The 22,626-nt window shown below is 44.1% G+C and overlaps 1 protein-coding gene and 1 non-coding gene across 3 annotated transcripts in view; both read right to left on the reverse strand.

The window, feature by feature from the left end:
- Positions 1-22,626, reverse strand: part of CNKSR3 (CNKSR family member 3) — a 113,384-nt gene that overhangs the window by 67,953 nt on the left and 22,805 nt on the right. The gene's annotated exons all lie outside the window — the stretch shown is intronic.
- TRNAA-AGC (transfer RNA alanine (anticodon AGC)) lies at positions 18,743-18,814 on the reverse strand. The gene has a single exon. It is a non-coding gene; the product is annotated as a tRNA-Ala (tRNA).

Below are 22,626 nucleotides of genomic sequence, written 5' to 3' on the forward strand. Positions count from 1 at the left end.
GGGGAAATGGATGTAGAAGGTCTAAGAACTGCTGAAGATGACACAACTAGCAAGTGGTAGAACTGGTCTTGGGATCCAGGGTCATGAAACTCCAGAATCTATTGTCTTCCCACCGAGAGGCTCAGGCGGAGAAGCCAGGAGAAGAGAGCAGCTCTCCAGAGAGGAGCACAGTGGCGTGACACTCCTGGGCACTATGCTATCAGCGGCCCTCCCTCCCTCACCTTCTCTAATTCAGCAATTGTACTCATTAGCCAAGATCCAGGGATGGCCCACCTCCTCTGTAAGGTTTCTAAGAACTGCCCCCCTCCTAGGAGAAGTGATTCCTGCCCCCGAATGGTGCAACTCTTGCGGTCCACCCCACCCACCTGGCGTGCACAGACAAGCTCTAACGTAGACACGGTGATCTGGCCACCACACGCCACCTCACCGGCAGACGGTACTGATTCTGGTAGTGGGCCTCTACCTTCTTCTCAGCTCCATCGAAGTTATCCTGGAAGCCCCACCCTCAGGTCAAAAGTCAACCTTCCTGAGAGCGGAGGACCCCTGTTCAGCTGTGGGCATCGTGGGCTGAGCTTCTCTACTGCACCCTCCGACCGATGTCCACTACTTCCTCTTCCAAATGAGAATTTACATGTCCAGAAGGAAGTCATTTCTTTCTGTTGTTCCTAGTGACGGAAACAGGCTGGGTGCCCAGTAGATAACCAGCCTAGTCTGCACTGGTGAAAACAAACCTTTGGTGCTGGAACATCTCCAGTGACCTCGCCTCTCGCACCTAGGAACTCGGTGGTGAGCCAAAAGGCCTCTGGGCAAGCAGCAGAGAGAAGCCTGGGGAAGTCTGTCAAACTCTGCAAACGCCGCAGCATCACCAGTACACGTAATGACACTGTAATCTTTCTATTTTTTTAAGATATGGATGGTTCAATGTCAGAAAGCTTGAAAAATAGAAAGTGAGTCCCCTTTCTTGGAATTGTTAAAAGATATGATAAAACCTATGCGATAAAGTTGTAGAATTCTCACCTTCCATGCGGAAGACTCAGGTTCAATTCTCAGCCAAATGAGCCTCATGTGCACCCCCCACTCATCTGTCAAGGGAGGCCTGCATATCGCTAGGATACTAAGCAGGTTTCAGCGAAGCTTCTAGACTAAGACAGACTAGAAAGAAAGGTCTGGCAATCCACTTTCAAAAATCAGCCAGTGAAAACCCTATGGATCACTGCGGTCCGATCTGCAGTGGACATGGGGACAGCACGGGACTGGGCAGAGCTCCATTCCGTTCTGCATGGGCTGAGGTGGGGGGCCAACTTGACAGCAGCTAACAACAACAACATGCCATAAAGTACATTCATGTGGCTCATGTAAGAACTTCCCAGACAGACCCTCACTCAGAGCTTACTGACTCCCCTTTTAGAAAGCAAATAAGCTGTTGTTTATCAGCCTTCAAGTGAGACAAGTTGAGAAAATTTAAGAGCGACCCGCGTGGGCATGCTGCTAGACGTACTGTCTGCCTCAAAACCAGGGACCGTGGCTTTAAAAGCTTGGTATTCTGGGGTCAGTCAGCAAGAGAGTCACAGAGACATCAATAGGCCCTATCATGATAATTGCACACCTCAATAACTATGCATAACTCATTCTTTCATGAATGAGGAATGAAGACGTCATAAGCTCGTGTTGAATGTACTGTGCTTATGCACACAATAATTTGGTTTAAAAGCTTTATCTGCAAAATCAGAAAGGAAAATAAAAAATATTCTGGCCCCAAAGTGACGAGGTTCAGTTATGAGGAAAGTTCACTTGCGTGGACAGTTTATTCCCTCACCAAGCCCAGTAAATAGGATGACATATCATATCAGCTCTCTCAGAAGAACTGCAAAGTAGCCATTTGCTTATCTTTTTCAGCTTCACAAACAACCTAGCAGCAAGACACCAACGGCTATGAGGTCAGCTGTCTGGAAGCTGCTTTAAGAGGCTACTGAAACCTATTTTTGCCAAAAAGCATTTACTTCTTTCATTTATTTCAAAGAACTCAGTGCATTTCAAACAGAGACAATTTGTAAAGGTGTTTTAAGTCTTTTTATCATTGAACTGGAAACCCTGGTGGCATAGTGGTTAAAAGCTACGGCTGCTAACCAAGAAGTCAGCAGTTTGAATCCGCCGGGTGCTCCTTGGAAACTCTACGGGGAAGCTCTACTCTGTCCTATAGGGTCACTATGAGTCTGAATCGACTCAACGGCAGTGGGTTTGGTTTGGGTTTATCGTCGAACTACCAATATGTGAAGAAAAATGTTCTAATACCACTACATCTGTTGGAATCTCTATGCAGCTGTTGCCTTTGCAGAATGGGGGAAAAAAAAAAGGGACAACATCCACTTGCCAAAGGTGGATTGTAGGGTAGCTAACCAAAACAAAAACCCAAGCCCACTGCCATTGAGTCAATTCCAACTCATGGCAATCCCATGTGTTACAGAGTACAACTGTGCTCCACAGGGCTTTCAAGGCTGCCATCTTTATGGAAGCAGATTGCCAGGGCTTTCCTCTACAGCACTGCTGGATGGGTTTGAAATGCCAACCTCCAGGTTAGCAATCAAACCCAAACCGTTTGTGCCACCCAGGGACTCCATATAAACCTATAGCAGGTCAGGTATTAAATGCTAGAAAGAAGACTAAAGCAGGAAAAAGATATATAGAGAACGGCATTAGTCAAAGACAACCCCAAGTAAGGGGAGCGAATTTCTGAAGGCAATGGCATGACCGTACAACACGCAAAGCCCTCTGAAGGCTGGCCGTGGGCTTCCTGGCCAAGCTCCTTTCCTGCCTCCCTTCCTCTTGAACAGGTTTCAGCAGAGCTTCCAGACAATGCAGACCAGGAAGAAAGGCCTGGTGATCTACTTCCAAAAACCAGCCTATGAAACCCTATGGATCACAACGGTCCAAGCTTGCCAGGAGTCAGGGGCCAACTCGACAGCAGCTAACAACAGCAACAACGCACAGCAAGCACACACCACCTCCTACCCCAGCCAGGTGAGTCGCCCTCCTTTTTTTTTTTTTAACCACTCAACACATACTTTTTCACTTCTGTGTCTGACTCCCTGGTAAAGGAGAGCTCCTTGACAGCCCAAGCTATGACACTCATCCCTGGGCCCCCAGCACCAGGACCAGAGCCTGTACCTCTTAGGAACTTGGATAATGAATGAAGAAAATGCAAGTCCTCTTCTTATAATGCCATTTCTGAAAAGAACTAGCCATGAAGAAACCATAATTACCATGAATGTCCTTTTACTGAAAACTCCCTGTGTAAAACTGACTTTGGTTTCCCTGAAAGCGGCATGTTTTAAAAGTCCTTTTGAGTTTCCCCCCTCATAAAATTATCTTGACACCTAGCCATGGCTCACGGCCCGTGAAGCAGCTATAACTGTGCAGTTGGAAAAAACATTATGCTGTGAAGGAAGAAACTCTTATCTGCCAAGACACTAAACGGACTGTTAAAGCCATAACAAAAACGTGGTGTTGGACACAATGAAAGCAGCTTCTCTGCTCTTTTGTAGCCTGTGATCACTTTCACAAACAACATTTCCTGGATCCTACATATTACGACGTTCTTTTGTAAGAGGGCAAATTTAAAAGGGGGTGGAATACACACCCTGGTTTCCTTTTTATGCAGCTAAACCCAAGATCTTTAAAGACAGCCTAACCTTCCCCAACCTCGTTAACACCCAAGCTAAAAATCAGCTGAAGGGGGAAAAAAAAGTCAGAGGCCAGAGCACAAAACCTATAGCCCTGATAAAGGAGAGGAATTCAAGGGAAGAGGTTCTGCTTCAGTGGAGACTGCTCTCCCATTATTTTCATTTCTATTTTGTTTTCCATGTTGGGCACATGAGAGTTTTAGAAGTGAGAGCCTCTGTGGCTGGGTGGCAGAGGCTGGATCCAGAGCAGGACTTCAAACCAGCTGTTCCTGGTTCAGTCATAACCAAGGAAGCAACACCAGAACAGACCCAAATTTTTTAAAATTTGGGAGAACTGGAACCATAAAAAGAACAGGAAAAATTACAGGTCAAAGCCCTGTTAGAAACAATCTCCCTCTTAGGAAACAAGGGCAGCATTCACGCTGCATAGCAACCAAATCTCTTGCCCATCAGATTTTGCTCAGAGTGTCCCACTCAAAGACGGCGGCTGGCCACACCGCTTTGAATATGTGTTGCTCTCCTCAGTCCTGGCAATAATCCAATCTCACACATCAGGCTCCAGAAAGGACTCACTGAGCCTCTTCGCCTTTTCCAAGTCTCCCTTTCCAGGGCGTCAACCCATACTGTTTCCCATTCCAGTTACAGTTCGAGATCACCCAAATTTTAAAAATTCGTATGTGTCCTGGTTCCGCTTCATCAACCATGACTGAACCGGTTCGAACTCGTTCAAAGCTCTGATTCAGAGTGAGGGTTTCGCTGCAGAAATGTTCACCAGGCCTCGAGAATGTAGGCCTGGGTCACACAGACAGCTGTACCTCCAACAAGCCCAAATTAGAGTTCTGAAACTGAAAAAAAAAAAATTTTTTAAAGACCCCTAAAAAATAACAAAGAGAAAAAAAGCTTAGCTGCTCCAGCCTAACTCAAGCACAACAGAAAGAGGGGTTAAAATCGTTTCCATACTTAACATAAGCACAGATCTTACTGCTGTGGTCAGGAATGCATGAGTCAAACAGAGGGCTGACAATGATTACCACACAAATAGAGCCCCCCACCAGACACTGCTGAGGAGAGCACGGGCATCCAACAGAGGTGACGAGCGCGCCCCCGGGAAATGCTTCTGTTCCCACATTTCTACCGTAAAGATTCTTTTACATGGGATCTTCACGTTTTTAGTCAAGAAGAAGACTTTAAAATTATAAGTGTGTGCCAAAGTACTTTGTGATTGTGAACCTGCAACTCACTGTAACTGGATATTGTCAGTTCCTGGGCCCCAGACTCCTCACACAAGTGTTGAGACTCATTCTGTCCTTGAACAGATTCTGGGTGTGCTGGACTGCAGTGGGCGTGGTTGGGGAGGAATTGAGGCAAATAAGTCACAGAATGGTTGCAAGTCCAGAAGGGCATTTTTAGAGAAGTGACTGTTCCCTTTGTTGACTGTCAGCAGCAGCAGGTTATCCACAGCTAACTAGTGTGAAGAACCACGCAGCATTTCATGACCACGGCACTTCATGACCAAAACCAAACAACACGCAAAACAGTTGCCATTGAGTCGATTCCAACTCATGTTACACAGTAGAGCTGCTCCATAGGGTTTTCTTGGCTGCGATCGTTACGGAAAGCAGATCACCAGGCCTGTCTTCTGCAGCACTGCTGAGTGGGTTCAAACCACCAACCTTTCAGGTTAGTAGTCAAGTGCAAACCATTTGCCCCACCTGGGGCCCAGGGACAAGGGAATATAAAAGAAAGTAAAATTTAAAAAAGCATAACACAGACCATTTACTGAGCCCTGAGGTATTCCGTAACACAAGCTAGGGCTGACTCCCAGTGTCTCACTTAAGCCGCCTAACAACTATATGCTGAATTACAGTCCCCATTTTGCAGATGGGGAAGGAAGCAAGCTGCGAGGGGCTCCATGCTGAAGGTTAACTGCCAGTAAGTGTTAGAACGAAGGCCCAGGCAGGGGTTTCCCCTCTCCCGCAGGCTGGTCTGCCCTCTCCCGCAGCAGGCCAGGCTGCTGACCTGGAGTATGGCTTCTTGGCAGGTAAAGCTTCTGCGTGTGAGAGGAACTCGTGGGCAGGACGGGTCCTAGGCAAACCCAGCTCTCTCCCTGGCTCGATCTCAATGGCATCTCTTGTGTGCTACCTAATAAACGAATGAGGGCAGAACTTAAACCCAGTGTTCAAAGGACACATCTTAAACCCCGTATCAGCGTGTTCCTTTGTCCACTAAGAGGTGACATTTAAAGAAACAGCTGCTGTTGAGTCGACGCCAACTCACAATGTGCCCACGTGTGTCTCAGTAGAACCGCGCTCCAGAGGGTTCTCAGCAGCTGATCTTTCAGAGGCAGATCTCCAGGGCTTTCTTCTAAGGCACTTCTGAGTGGACTCAAACCAGCAACCTTCCAGTTAGCAACTAAGCACATTAACCACTGGCACCACCTAGGGACTCCAGAGGTAATATTAAAAAAAAAAAAAAACCATTGCTGTTGAGTTGATTCCAACTCATAGCGACCCTATAGGACAGAGCAAAACTGCCCCACAGGGTTTCCAAGGCTGTAAATCTTTATGGAAGGAGACTGCCATATCTTTCTACCACTGGCCTTTCGGTTAGCAGCCGAGCACCTTACCCACTGTACCACCAGCACTCCTTCAGAGGTAACGTTACGGGCCTGTAAGGAGCAATTGCACATCCAGCAGAGGAGGTATCGTGTTCTCAGACTCTTTACCATACCCACACACACAGGGTCCTCGGAAGCCTGATTAAAATAATTAACCGTTATATACCATCATATCTAGGAATTATCGTTTGTTTACAAAGCCATGACATGACCCCACATCATGAAGAAATTTCTTTTTTTCATCAGGAAGAAATCTGAAGGCCCCTCTATGGCATATCTGATAGCAGTTAGTTCCAATAAAAGGCTGAAGAAGTAGGGGACCACAAAAGACATCTCTCCTCAGTGGCCCTCTTTAGGGTAACAACTGGGGATATCAAAGAGAAGAGCACCCAATGGAGGCAATCAGGAGAGCAGACACATAGTGGCCTGTCTCCTTCGTGGTTACATCATTTTTTGTATCATATGGTTTGGGGCATGTCTGTGTTTTATTGTTTTTAAAGACGACCTGACGCCCAGGTCTGGCCACCTTCAGAGCACTGAAGCATAGGAACGACAGCAGGTAGCTGGCATGTGTTCAAGCGGATAAGGCATCTTCCCTTTTGTCTAAACCACAGGCACTGAGGTCATAATGACAGCATTCCAGCAGCAACTGCTGCTCCTTGGACAATAGCTGTCGAGCTGCGGGGAGCAGCCCCAAATGCCGAGTCCGGCTCATTGGTCTGCTGGGGTTTGGCAAGCTCAAATGTACAATTTTAACAAATTTGTCATCAGCTGCTTTCCATGATGTCACCAGGCGATGACTGTATCACAACAATGACCCGTTCCATTTCCCGCTGCCAAAGGATTCCCTCTCATCAATTCTGGGTCCCACTTCTCAGCACTGAAAGTCAAAGAAATCACCTTGCCCTCTGGGTCAAAAACTCTTAAACAGACTTTGAAAAATGAAGGAGCCCAGCTTTGGAGAAAGATCCAGGCCCACATTCTCCCTAGGTCTTAGCCAGAGATCTCAGACACTGTGTTCCACACCACCTGCCACCTTAATAGGATCCTGACATAAAAAGACTAAATGTTTGTTTTAAGCAGAACTGGCACCGCAGGAATAAGCTCTCAGAGCAGCAGATCGGTTTTCCCTTGTCAGGCTGCCCCACGATATTTTGTCAGGTGCAGCCAGCCTGCCATACAACACCTGGAATTCACCGTCCAGCCCCAATGCAGGCGGACACCCTCCTTTTCCTAAGAAGCATCTAGTTTTTCTCGTTTTTAGCTGCCATTGAGTCGTTCCAACTCATAGTGACCCTACAGGGCAGAGTAGAACTGCCCCATAGGGTTTTCTAGGCTGTAATCTTTATGGGAACATATCACCAGGTCTTTCTCCTATAAAGCTGCTGGGTGGGTTCATATAGCCAACCTTTCAGTTGTTAGATTTTCTTACAGCCATTCCTAAATTACTGATAAAGTTAACTGAGTTTGTATGGAGATAACACCTTCAAAAAGTTTGAGGCTTGCCTAAACATAGTGATGTGGAAAATCTTTAAGATGTTATTAAGAATACATTACAAATGAGTAAACTGTACATAAATCCATTTATACAAAAGAAAATAATCATATATGAATATGCACAAACACGTGCAAAAGTACAGGGAAGGTTCTGGAAAGTGCTCACACTCAACTCTGAAGGAGAAGGGTTTGGCAGGGAGGGCAAATTTCATTTCCAATCTATTTAGAGTTGCATTGTTTAAAACTTTTATAAGAAATTATTTCTGTATTCGTTGATTAATTTTTTTTAAATAAAAGTAAAATCTGTAGGCAACAGAAAGACAATGGGGGGGGCAAATATTAAAAAACAAATCATATTCCATGCTCCCAAATGTTTCATCAGAGGGGACTTTCCATCAATAGTCTCGTGATTACCTAGCTGCTCCATGAGGCTGCCTTTCTGCCTACGACACGTTAAGCAGCTGTTTACTATCATTCATCACCTGTTTCCTCCGTGGCAGTGAAGACTGAAGGCAGTTCTGTCTGGTACCAGAAGCCCAACGTGTAAACCTGTGTGGACACCTTCACCAGAACAGAACCCGGGACCAAGGGTTGACAGGCGCCTTTATATATTAGTCCAAGGCAAAACATTATTCCTTCCCCGTCTTCTTTGATCACACCTAAGCCTTTGAACTTCCAAGCTGACAGTCCACAGGAGTCACTACCTCTCTGTGGTCACGCTGGCCAGCATGTTCAAAGACATTTCACATGCTTCAGCCTAAGAGAAAGGGGAGCGGTGGTTCAGTGGTAGAATCCTTGTCTTTCATGCAGGAGACCCAGGCTCGATTCCCAATCAGGGCATCTCATATGCAGCCACCACCCGTCTATCTGTGGAGGCTTAGGCGTTGCTATGATGCAAATAGGTTTCAGCGGAGCTTCCAGTCTAAGAAGAACTAGGAAGAAAGGCCTGGCGATCTACTTCCTAAAACCAGCGAATAAAAACCCTATGGATCACAACAGTCTGATCCACAACCATCATATGGATGGCGAAAGACCGGGCAGTGTTTCGTTCCATCATGCATGGGACCGCCATGTGTCGCGGGCTGACCCAATGGCCGCTAACAACAACAAGCTAACAATAAGCCTAAAAGAAAACAGAGGCTCACTGATGAACTTTCAATAGCCTCTTTCCATTCCAAAAAACCTGGAAAACATGAACAAAGTGAGCACGACTTACTGATTTCTGCAACTGGCCATTATCCCACTGCCAACATTATACTCTAGCATCACCAGTGGACTATCCTCAGTTTTCTAAATCTCTTCTACCTGGAATGTTCCCACCCACACCCCTCATCTGCCTGGCAAACTCCTGTTTATCCTTTAAAACCATCCTCACACACCTGTCCCTGAAACACACGCACACAGACACATACACACTTCACTTGGGGCTCTACTGGACTGCTCCCTAAGCCTGTAAATCCATCACTGAACGTATGAAACCATATTGTGTATTCATCACTGTTGAACTCTCTCTCTCTTCCCTCCTAGAGGGGAACACCCTCTCACTGGATCCTCAAAACCTGACACTGAGTCTACTCAGGGGGACCAGAGGCTCTTACGGTCACCAAAGCAGATGCACCCCAGAGAGACCGGGGATTTTTAAAAGCTGAGTTTAACTTCGTTAGACAGACAGACACTCAGGTTTCACCCACCTCCTTATCAAGTATTTATCAAAGACCTTCACTGCCGGGTACTAATATGAGTAAATATAAATACGGTTAAGAAAGGCTTATTGATATGAACTGCAGGACCATACAGAAAAAAGGCTATGATGCTCCCCTGCATGGCTGGTGGGTGGGGACCTACACAGACATAAACTTGATGGGATCTTGGGAAAAGGGAGGACAGAAGGTACAATTAGAGCAAGGCTGGGAAACAGTATAATCAGAAACATTTTGAAGCAGGAGTCTGGGGAACTCCTTTCTAGCCTAGGTTCTGCCCCTATTTCTCAGCCACTTAGCTCTTTGGGCTGCAGTTTCTGTAACTATAAAATGAAACAATATATTCACTCAAAAGGACACTTCTTTGGACTAGGTGATCTAGGATCATCAACAACTCTCAAAACTGGACTCAAGTGATGGGAAAAACATAGAAGTTAGGGTGTCGAAGCCACAGTCCTAGGGAAAATGCCCTTTCTTGTTACATACCCAGTGAGGGGGGTGGGGACCGATTTTCCTAAAACATAACCCATCTTCCAGGTGATAACTCTAAACAGGATTCCAACCCAAACCCACTGCTGTCGAGTTGATTTCAACTCATAGCGACCCTATAGGACAGAGCAGAACCGCCCCATAGAGTTTCCAAGGAGCACCTGGCAGAACTGAACTGCTGACCTCTTGGTTAGCAGCTGTAGCACTTAACCATTACACCACCAGGGTTTCCTCTAAACAGGATTAGCATCTTAGAATTGCCTAATATCTAATATTTCTTCACTATAAGGATCCTCCTGGTCTCTCTCATCTTAGGCCTAAATATGGCTTCCTTCTATCCATCCTCTAAAAATTAAATGAATACAAACTTGAAAATAAAAGTAAAATGCTATTACCTTAATAGAGGCAAAGGTCTCTGTTGCCATTTTGCCAGCAGAGCAACAAGACAGCTAACCCCGGGTCTTTTAAGCTTGTAAGCACATGGTCAATTAGCCACACAAGCCTGGTGGCTATGAGGCCTTGAGCTTCAGGTGTTTAGAGAGGCAGGGGTTAGCTCATTTCAAGGCGCCTGCTTTTTTAGAGAGCAAAACTGTCAATTCCACTGAAGGCAGCGCTACCAAGTAGCTGGAATTTTTAACTCTCTTTATGGAATTTTCTGTGGATTTTTTTCAACTTTTAAATTCAGTGTACAAGTTTGAAAACTGATAGCACATAAAATAAGCCATTCATTAATCCATTAATAATTACGCATCACATTCCTTACACAGCTGAGGCTGTAATGTTGGGGAGGGGGGAGTGGTATAGATATACTACGAACACATTTTTAAAAGTACTTAGATAAAAATTTAGGCAAGTATATTAAGTTGGAAACTGGTCCAGAAGAAATAAAATGCCAGTCTCTCAAGGAGGCAAGGGGCGTTTTTGGCTAATTCCAGTTTTAAAACAACTTTCCTTCACTAATTACTGCTGAAATCCTTGTTCTAGAAGCAGGCACACGTTAATTAAATATAAAAACACTTTCCTTCAGCTCAAAGATGCCTTACAAAAAGTCTCCTTCATCTAGGAAATGGACTGCAGATTTAATTGGCTCTGTGAACTATAACCTCCTCTGCCGTGAGGCCAGAAGAAATAGATGGTGCCTGGCTACCAGGATTGAACGTTCTGATCAAGGACCCAGTAAATGGATCCTGATCAAAAGGAGTAAAAATGTGGAACAGAACAGTAAATTCCTACAGAAGCCAGAATTACTGGACACACTGATATATTCAGGGGTCCCCTGAATTTACTGCCTGGAAATAATTCTTTAAACCTTAAACTGAAACTATCCCACGAAGCCATTGTTAAACTAAATTACAGTTTAGTTCAGTTAATAATGTTTGCCTTGTCATAGATACATCCAAACTCCCTGAGGGACTGAATTGCTGGGGCTATGGGGACCATGGTCTCAGGGAACATCTAACTCAATTGGCATAACATAATTTATAAAGAACATGTTCTATACTCTACTTAGTTGAGAAGCATCCAGGGTCTTAAAAGCCTGTGAGAGGTCATCTAGAATACTCCACTGACCTCACCCCTTATGGAGCAAGGAAGAATGAAGAAAACTAAAGATACAAGGGAAAGGTTAGTCCAAAGGACTAAAGGACCACATCTACCACGGCCTCTACCACACTGAGTCCAGTACAACTAGATGGTATCTCGCTACTACCACTGACTACTCTGACAGGGATCACAGTAGAAGGTCACAAACAGAGCTGGAGAAAAATGTAGAACAAAATTCTAACCCCAAAAGAAAGACCATACTTGCTGGCCTGACAGAGACTGGAGAAACCCTAAGAGTATGGCCCCTGGACACCTTTTCAGCTCAGTAATGAGGCCACTCCTGAGGTTCACCCTTCAGCCAAAGACTGACCAAGCCCATAGAACAAAACAAGACTGAATGGGTATACCGGCCCTGGGGCGAAGACTGGAACAGAGAGCTGGTAATAGGGAACCCAGGGTTGAGAATGCGGAGTGTTGACGTGTCATGGGGTTGTTAACCAATGTCATAAAACAATGTGTGTACTAACTGTTTGGGAAACTAGCTTGTTCTGTAAGCCTTCATCTAAAGTTCAATAAAAAAGAAAAAAATAATAATGTTTGCCTTGAGCATTGCACTCTTAGAATTATCTATATGAGTTCTAATTGACAACAGTTAATCTAAAGCACAGATGAGAACTTTAAGGGGCAGACAGCCTAATTAATGGTGATATAAAAATATGAGTAGAGATAATGAGAACTATGGCACATTGTGAAGAATGTAACCAATGTTATCGAACTGCACAAGTAGAAACTGTGAACAGATTGTATGTTTGGTCAAGTACAGTGCCACCAAAATTAATTTTCTTTTAAAAGTCTCCATCTCTAGATAAGCCAATCAGGCAAGCTTTTAAACTTTTTTTATTTAAAACCCCAGGTCTCCTGAAAGAAACTCGGATATGATCAGGTACGTCATACATCATGATCACACATCAGGGATGAGGTCTGCTTGTCATAAGCCCTGGTCTATTTTTAACACCACAGAGTTTTCACTGGCTGATTTTTAGAAGTAGATCACCAGGTCTTTCTTTCTATTCCACCTTAGTCTGGAAGCTCCACTGAAACCTGTTCACAGCATCACAGGAACACACCAGCCACCGCTGATCGAAGGGGAGTGGCTTTACATGAGGTGCTTTGGCCGGGAATCAAACCCTGGTCTCCCACATGGCAGGAGAGAATACTACCATCCACAGGTGATCATGGGGTGCCGCAGGACCAGGCAGCATTTCATACCACGTGTGTGGCATCACCATGACTTGGGCACTGACTTGATGGCAGCCAACAACAACTTTCAACACCAACACTCAGTCCCTAGCTTTGAGGGAGCCACTTGAACGACTGCGGGAAGCAAGCTTTCTGCCCTTTGTACCTGTAACCTAAAAGTTTGTGACCTCCTACAATTTTGAAACTGAAGGAAGCAACTCTGGTGACTCCAGTTCATTCTGGGTCAAACCCCTGCTGAGAATTTGCATCTCCAACAAGTTCCCAGGCAATGCTAATACTGCTGGCGAGGGACCAATTCTGAGAACCATTAGGAGAGCCGTGGGTCTCAAAATTTATCATACATAAGAATCCTCTGGTGTTCTGTTAAACTGTAGATTCTGATTCAGTATAGCTGGGGTGGAAATGCAAATTCTCGGCAGGGGTTCGAACCTGAAAGAATCGGTTCAAAGCCCTGGGTGACTCAGGAAGAGAGAGGTGAGCATTCTGATAACTAGTCCCACAGTGCTAAGAGGAGATCTTACAAAATGACTTCTTGGCTCCCAGGAAGAGACTGAGCTGGTTTCCTTAACTGGGTTTAGCTAAATGGAGTCCCTTCCATGTGGAGCTGCTGGGCCAAATGATGACAAGGACTATTATTCAGTGGTGCCCACACCACACAGACGACACACCCATGGATTACTGTCCCACCCATTGGTTATCAAAAACCTCAATAAAGCCGGAAATGTAATAGGCCTTGGATATTAATTGTGATAAAACACGAAATACGAACTGGAAGGACCTGTCTTTGGTGATGGCCTTTCTCCGACTTGTAGTGACAGCACACTGTGAATCATTATCAGCAGCTGCCAACTCTGAAAACACTGTTAATGGAATAACCAGGAAGATAAATGTAAGAGACCATTTCCCATTATGGTATCGACCCCTCCACATCTTCAAGTTTCACAGGAATGACTGGCACCTCCCCTTTTCAATGGCGCTTCATGCCAACATACTCTCCAAAGCACACAATCTTCACCATTCTTCTCCCTGATTTGTAACTCACCACCAGTAAAAGGCAAAAAAGTAACTTTAATTTGATGTTGAAACTACTCTGTTGGAAATGTGAATTTTTTCCACACTATCCCTGTACCCTATGCAACAAAAATAGCAACTACCATTTTCCCAAGTACTTAAAATGTACCAGTTATTGTGGTAAGTCCTACACCTGCATTATCTCACTTAACCCTCAACATAAATACTGCAAGTTTAGTAATACCATGATCCCAGATTTATAGGTAAGTTAGGTGCCTAAACGACATTCTGTAGCTTGTTCAATGAGACGCATCTAGTAAGCGACAGTCACTAGTTGCCATGCAGTCATCTCTGACTCATGGCGCCCTCATGGGTATCAGAATAAACTGTGCTCCATTGGGTTTTCACTGGCTGATTTTTGGCAGCAGATTGCTAGGCCTTCCCTCCAAGGGGCCTCTGAGTGGACTCTAACCTCCAATCTTTCGGTTAACAGCTGAACATGTTGGCCATTTGCATCCCCAAGGACTCCAAATAATGGTCCCATCGCCATTGAGTCTATTCCCACTCATAGCGACCTTACAGGACAGAGTAGAACTGGCCCACAGAGTTTCCAAGGCTGTAATCTTTATGGAAGCAGACTGTCCAATCTTTCTCCCGAGGAACAGCTGGTGAGTATGAACCCGCTGACTGAGCAGCCGAGAGCTTAACCACTACACCACCAGGGCTTCTCCCAAATAATGGTAGAGGACTACAACATAAGCAGGCCCACTCCACAGTCCCTGCTCTTCACCACTATGTAATGCTACGGCAGCCCCACGTGTTTTAGAATAAGGAATTATCCACACACAAATACACTAATTGATACAACTGTAAGGCAGGGCGGGGAGAGTAAGGAAGAGTATGAATGAACACATGAATACATTTTCTCTCCAGGCAAAATTCTTAAGAGAAAAATAACTATTGCTCTATTGCAGGTGATTAACTACAGTCCTGTGTTCTTTAACTTCACCCCGAACAAACACATTCCACTGACAGCCAGATTTCCAAAGCTGCTTCCAGCTCTGCTAGACAGAGGACATTCAGGTTTTACCTTCCTCCCTAACAAGTGTTAACAAAGACCTTTTCCTACTCCTGGGGCCTATTATGAATAGATAAACAGACACCATCCCTGGCCACCCGAAGTACAAATCGTAATACTCTCCTGTGGGTGAGGAAAAAATAACTTTTACAAGAGAAAAATAATGTTAACTATCTGTTCCTCTGTAAAGACATCTCATAGCAACAACACATCACTTTTACTATAATTTTGGACCTGTAAAGAGGAAATGAAAACAACAGTAACAACAGCAATGAGACCTGTAGTATGAAATCTACATTTCTAAGAATAAGATAGTCTTACAGTGTTTGGACAAGGCAGCATTTCGTTCCATTCTACACGGGTAGCCAGGAGCCAGGAGCAGACTTGATGGCAACTAACAACAGCAGCAACATAGCATTTTTGGACACCAAGAATGATAATTACCTACCTTAATCCACAAAATTGTTTTGAGGTTTTTGGATGACAATTAAGCCATTATAAAAGATTGAATTTCACCTCATTTATTGCTTCCAGGAAGGAGCCCTGATGGCACAATGATTAAGCGCTCCACTGCTAACCAAAAGGTCAGGGGTTTGAACCCATCTGCCACTCTGCAAGAGAAAAAGACCTGGCAATTTGCTCCCGTGAAGATTTACAGCCTAGGAAACCCTATGGGGCAGTTCTACTCTGTCCCATAGGGTCGCTAGGAGTCAGAATAGATTCATTGGCACACAACAACAACAGTATCATTTCCAGGAAGCCCTACCACAGTTATGTTTAATAAAATAGATTTTTGTTAGACTCAGATTTCTCCCTGAATTCCTAAAGTTGCTTATATGTGTTTATATCATTTTTTTTCTCTTGTTCCTAGTTATTATTAGAAAATGTTCCTTTTCTCCTTGATTCATCAGACTGTGACTTTAGAAAATGGAATTCCTACGACAGGACTGAAGCATTACACGCCATTTCAAGTTAAACTTTATTTTAAAATTAAAAGAAAGGAGAAAGATACCAAAATGCCTGTTTACCTTAGTAAAATATTTTTGCAATATCCATTCTAGGGTTTTCTTAAAAAAAAAAAAAAAAGAGGAGGAAAAACAAAAACAGCCTCAGGATATGAAACAAGTTCACTGATAGAAAAAAAAAAAGCCAGAAAACAGAATTTCTAATCCCTAACATATATCGCACCATATGCATGTGAAAGCTGGACAATGAATAAGGAAGATCAAAGAAGAATTGATGCCTCTGAATTGTGATGTTGGCGAAAAATATCAAGTATACCATGGACTGCCAAAAGAATGAACAAATCTGTCTTAGAAGAAGTACAACCTGAATGCTCCTTAGAAGCAAGGATGGCGAGACGGCATCTTACATACTTGGGACATGTTGTCAGGGGGGATCAGTCCCTGGAGAAGGACATCATGCTTGGCAGAGTACAGGGTCAGCAGAAAAGAGGAAGACCCTCAACAAGGTGGACTGACACACAGTTGGTGCAACAGTGAGCACAGCTGCTGCAACAATGAGCTCAAGCACAGCAATGATTCTAAGGATGGTGCAGGGCCGGGCAGTGTTTCATTCTGTTGTGCATAGGGTCGCTGTGAGTCAGAACCAACTCGATGGCACCTAACAACTTATATGTGTAAGCATGTTAAATTACTTAAAATTGCAGCCATAAATATCCTCCAAGGGATCATATACTCAAAAACCATGGAGGGTGAGGGGGTGCGGGGGTGCAGGGGGAGAACAGAAACAGAAAAAAGTAGCTGGTGTTTGTAAACACTATTAAAAACTAAAATTTTACCTTGTTAAATTATTTTTGAAACCACACTCCACTGGATTATAATTTTGCAATGTCGAAAATGGAAGACTTCCCAGAACCAAGTACACATTTAACCCTGGGAATAATGTGACACCGCTAACCACCCACAGCAACTTGAGAAATAATGCGAAGCCAGAGAAACAGCAGCCCCACCCTTCAGAAGTGGGTTTCAGCTTTGTTTTGTTTTGTTTTTTTGCTTTTTTAATCCTGCCATAATCAGGCCTCATCAGTTTTATGTGTAACCGGTATGCTCTTGCAGTTCAAGACCTCAGAAATGAATACCCATGTGGCTGCTTCCAGATCCCGTATAGCAAGTACATGACTCATCTGGGTCTGGGTCCGAAGTGTTCAGAGAATTTGTTTTCAAGATTTACAAATAAAGTGTATCGAGCTAGAAGGAAGTGGAGCAGCGCCAGGAACACTGGGCTCTGTTGCTTACCTTACCCACAGGGATTCCCTTCTCTCCGGTGGGGAGTAAGCCTTCCTAGTCCTTCCATGATACTTCTGACCACTTTTAGAGAATAAATTCCTACAAATGTTATGCTTTGGTGAGCCCACTAGAGTGAAGTCTCTGAACATATAAACACCACATTATACACTGAGCTAGAAACAAAGATTGATTATTAATCAGCAACAGGCAGCAGGTCACAGGTGATAACACACAAAACACCCACAGCTCAAGATGCAACCTCCAGGGAACACGCACCTCAAAACTTCCTTGGCCTGTTCCCGTCAGCCTCCCCGCTGGTCCGGTCTCTACTCCTCTCCATTCACGGCTTTTCCCTTTTCTCCCCCAGAGCCCGTCAACCCAAACTCCTATGTCTGCTTTAACTCAAGTTAACGATTTAGCAGTTCAGCCCTGGTGGTACAGTGGTTAAGAGGTAGGCTGCTAACCAAAAGATCAGCCATTCGAATCCACCAGTTACTCGTGGGAAACCCTACAGGACAGTTCTACTTTTTCCTGCGTGGCCTCTATGAGTCGGAATCAACTCGATGGCAACAGGTTTGGTTTTTCTCTTGGTCTGGATGGTGCACTATGCCCTCAACTGCTAACTGAAAGGTTAGAGGTTGGAGTCTACCCAAAAGCACCTCAGAAGAAAGGCCTGGCAATCTACTTCTCAAAAATCAGCCACTGAAAACCCTATGGAGCCCAATTCTACTCCAACATACATGGGGTCGATGTGAGTCAGAGCTGACTAGATGGCAACTTGTAACCAGTCTCTATAAATCATGAAGTACTTTATCAATGCTATTAAAGACATCTTGAGTCCATTATTAATAGTGAGATCAACGAAAGAATGAAGAATTTATACGTTTCCTTACGTCAGAGGTCAAATCAGTTTTACATTCCACAGATCAAAGGAAATAAATACTGACTAAAATCAAGTTAATTTCTGTACTGATCCTTTAACTGACTTTCCCTTTGAGATTCAGGGGTCCTAAATTTTTTTAAAAGTTTCCCTCCATCTACAGTGGCATGACTAGCTTACTCCAGGTCTAAAACTCAGTACAGAGAGACAAGAGCCTCCCTGATGGAACTCTGAAACCGATAATAACATGAAAAAACCTTTAAAATATACACATACGTATATTTTCCATGTATGTATGTGTATATCTATTTATAATTACATATATACTCTGTGTGTATACATACATATGAAGAGCTCTGGTACACCAGTGGTTAAAGCACAAGGCTGCTTCCATAGAGATTTACAGCCTTGGAAACCCTACGGGGCAGTTCTACTCTGATGCTATGAGTCAGAACTGACTCAATGGCAGTGGGTTTAGTTTTGGAGTTTCGCATACAAATACACAGATAGTATATTATTTATTTACTTATATTTCCTCCACAAAGGAAGGCCACTAAAACCAAAAAAAAAAAAAAAAAACCCAAACCCATTGCCATCAAGCTGATTCTGACTCATAGCAACCCTATTAGGACAGAAAACTGCCCCACAGGTTTTCCAAGGAGCGGCTGGTAGATTCGAACTGCTGACATTTTGGTTAGCAGCCGAGCTCTTTAGCCACGGCACCATCAGGGCTCCAAAGTGGAGGTACTGGGGATTGAACCCAAGGTATCGTGCATGCTAAGCATGCGCTCTACCACTGAGCTATACCACCTGACATGCAGTGTATTATTTACTTAAACTTCCTCCACAAAGGAAGGCCACCAAAGATATAAAATCCTTCAATGATTTCTACCTGCTTAAAGGCATAAGGAGGGCCTTGGTGATCCAGCCCCAGGCACCTCTCTAGCCTCACCTGTCTCCACTCTCCAATTCACAACAGGTTCAGGAAATCGAGTTCTTTCCGTCGCTAGCAAATACCACGCTCTCTTGTCTTTCAGTTATCTACCTAGAACATTCTTTTCCCTACTCCTGCTCATCCTACAAGTCTCAATTTGGATGTCTCTTTCTCCAGGAAGTCTTCCCTTGTATCGCTCCTGCAAATCTGAGTTAGATATGCCTCTTTGAGCTCCTCAGGTGCCTTGTAGTTTAAACGCCTGTTGATTCATCTATATCCTAGACTTGACTGAAGGTGCCTAAGAAGGAAGGGCCCTGCCTGTCCTGTTCACTGCATCTAGAAGAGAACGTGACAAGTGATAGGTGCTCAATAAATGTTTGATGAATTTTATCTGAGGTTGATTGATCTCCTCTGGTCGTACCAATTTTCTTCTAGCAATGGCTTCCACCTATGCACTGTGTTGTTGTCGGGGGCGATCGAGTCTTTTTCAACTCATGGTGACCCCATACGACAGAGTAGAACTGCCCTTAGGGTATTCTAAGCTGTAGTTTTTATGGGAACAGGTCACCAGGTCTTTCTGGCTGGATGGGTTCAAACTACCAACCTTTCGGTTAGTAGCCGAGTGCTTAACCATTGTGCCACCAGGGCTCCTTATGAGCTGTAGGCCATAATTTATATATGATTTCATGGCACTCGGAACATTTCAGGTAAATCTTACAATATATCAAGGTAAATCACTAGCAAGGCTTTGGTTCTGTTCATAACAGATTTTTCTGTACCAAATGGGTAGAATATGGACCAACACAGAACTCAGGAAGAGAGTTATTTACTCTCATTTCCAAATTTTCATTTGCAAGACAGTGTGAAAATCAATGGAGCAGAGAGAAATCATTTGTCCTGAATCACTCTTCCCTGTAGCAGCTAGCAGTACCTAGTCATTCAGTAAATGAATGGCTTTGTTAGTCTTAAAATGACAGATTACATGATCTACAGTATACTGCTACCCAGTTCACTGAGGCAGTGACATAATCCAGTTTATTAAATACCTAGTTATCAGTTACCTACTCTACAAGTTGCTTGCAGAGCTTTAAACAAAAAAAGTCATACTGAGAATAAAAGTGTTGTGTTCATTTAGGAGGGTGCTTTAAGATCAAGTGCTTTCTCAGGACTATGAATTCATCTGCTCCCGTTATTTGTTGAATTTATTCTAATCAGACTTTTGCTTCCAGCAAAACTGTCCTGTCAAGTTCACCAATGGCCTCCAAAAACTAAACACAATGGCTAATTCTCAGTCCTCATCTATTGACCTAAGAGTGGTACTTAACCCAGCTGATTACTCTCTTCTCCTAGAAACACTTTCTTCACTTCCCTTCAGGACACTACCCTCGCCTAGTTCTCCTCCTACTTTACCAGAAGCTCCTTCTCAGCAATCTTTGCTGGTTACTCATCTCCCAGACTTCCAAAGGCTGGGATGCCCCAGATTTCTCCTCTTCTCCTTTCATCTCTTCTCTTCCCATACTGACTTTCTTGGTGATTCTATTCAGTCTTGAAGATTTAATATCATCTGTACTCTGATGGCCACCAAGTATCTACCTAGTCTCAACCTCCTCCATTAATCCAGACACATGTATCCAACTGCCTACTAAATATCTTCACTGGGCGGGCTAACAGGCATTACAAATTTAAAACGCTGATCTTAACCTGTTGCTCCCATACTCTTCTACATTTCAGTAGATGGCAACTCTATTTTTCCAACTCCTCAGACCGAAAACTTCAGGGGTAGCCTCTCACACCTACATCCAATCCCTCAGCAAATCCAATTGGTCCTTCAGAATACTCAGAACCTGGTACAAGCAACCATCATCATTCATGTGACTACTGCTTCTGAACTGGTTTCCCTGATTCCCTCTTGCCCCCTTCAATCTTCTCAACACAGCAGCCACTGTAATCTTAAAAAGTAAATCTGATACCACTCCTTGGTTTAAAACACTCCAATGGCTCCCCAAAACACTGAATGAAAGCTAAAGAATTTACAGTGGCCTCTAAGGCTCACCACCACCTGGCCTTCCCTCTTTGATCTCATCTCCTTCTGCTAGCCCCTTCGCTTGCTCTGCTCCAGCCACACTGGCCTCCTACCTCCCTGAACGTGTCAGGCATTCTCCTGTCTCAGGGCATTTGCACTTGCTGTCCCCTCTGCCAACAACAGTCTTCCATTTGTTAGCCACGTTGTTATTGTTGTTGTTGTTAGGTGCCATCGAGTCGATTCTGAATCAACCCTATGCACAACAGAACGAAACACTGCCCGGTCCTGAGCCATCCTTACTATCCTTGTTATGCTTGAGCTCATTGTTGCAGCAACTGTGTCAATCCACCTCGTTGAGGGTCTTCCTCTTTTCTGCTGACCCTGTACTCTGCCAAGCATGATGTCCATCTCCAGGGACTCATCCCTCCTGACAACATGTCCAAAGTATGTCAGATGCAGTCTCACCATCCTTGCCTCTAAGGAGCATTCTGGGCGCACTTCTTCTAAGACAGATTTGTTTGTTCTTTTGGCAGTCCATGGTATATTCAATATTCTTCGCCAACACCACAATTCAAAGGTGTCAACACTTCTTCAGTCTTCCTTATTCATTGTCCAGCTTTCATAAGCACGTGATACGATTGAAAATACCATGGCTTGGGTCAGGTGCACCTTAGTCTTCAGGGTGACATCTTTGCTCTTCAACACTTTGAAGAGGTCCTTTGCAGCAGATTTGCCCAATGCAACGCGTCTTTTGATTTCTTGACTGCTGCTTCCATGGCTGTTGATTGCGGATCCAAGCAATCAGCCACATTAGTCTTTTCAAATCTTTCCCTCGACATCCCCAATTCCTTCCCCACACCAACCTTATTGCCGCTCCCCACAGCATTTATGTGCTATGCAGTTGACTTGTCTGTTCAGACCCCCCACTAGAATCCCTGGGTGGTATAAACAGTTAATGCACTTGGCTGCTAAGCAAAAGGCTGGCAAGTCCACCCAGAGGTGCCTTGGAAGAAAGGCCTAATGATCTACTTCCAAAAACATCTGCCACTGAAAACCCTGTGGAGCACCGCTCTACTCTGACACACACAGGATCACCACGAGTGGGAATCAACTTGATGGCAACTGGTAGACCCCCCCCCTGACTAGAGTATCAACTCCAAGAACATAGAAAAAAGTGTCTGTTTTTTTCATTGCTATATCCTCAGTTCTTGGAACAGTGCCTGACATATAGTAGACATTCAATCAATACTTGAATGAATGCATGGTGAACATCAACCCTCACCAGATTGGGAGGAAATGCCAGTTAACAGGACCCTCTAGTTACCAGTCTAAGGGTGCAAAGAGTTGGAGCAACAGGTCTCCTACTGTGTTCCTGTGACATAGTGCTTCATCAAAAACTTTATTTCCAGAGGTAGAGTTAACATGGAAGACAAGTGGCATCATTTCAGATTGCCAAGTAAATGATATCAGTGTTAATTTAAAAAAAAAATGTTTAAAATTCATAGATGAAAAATTAGCAAGTTTTAATAGAAACGACACAGAGCACTAGGGAAGATGTTACGAGAAAATCTATCATGTTATACCTGATCTAGTTAAATAAAGGATTTGTTAGCTTTATGTGAGAGAAATCACATTTCCTTCTAAGGGTTGGTTGGGCCAATGATGA

Source organism: Loxodonta africana, chromosome 1, assembly GCF_030014295.1.
Source record: "Loxodonta africana isolate mLoxAfr1 chromosome 1, mLoxAfr1.hap2, whole genome shotgun sequence".
In the NCBI taxonomy this organism is placed as follows: Eukaryota; Metazoa; Chordata; class Mammalia; order Proboscidea; family Elephantidae; genus Loxodonta; species Loxodonta africana.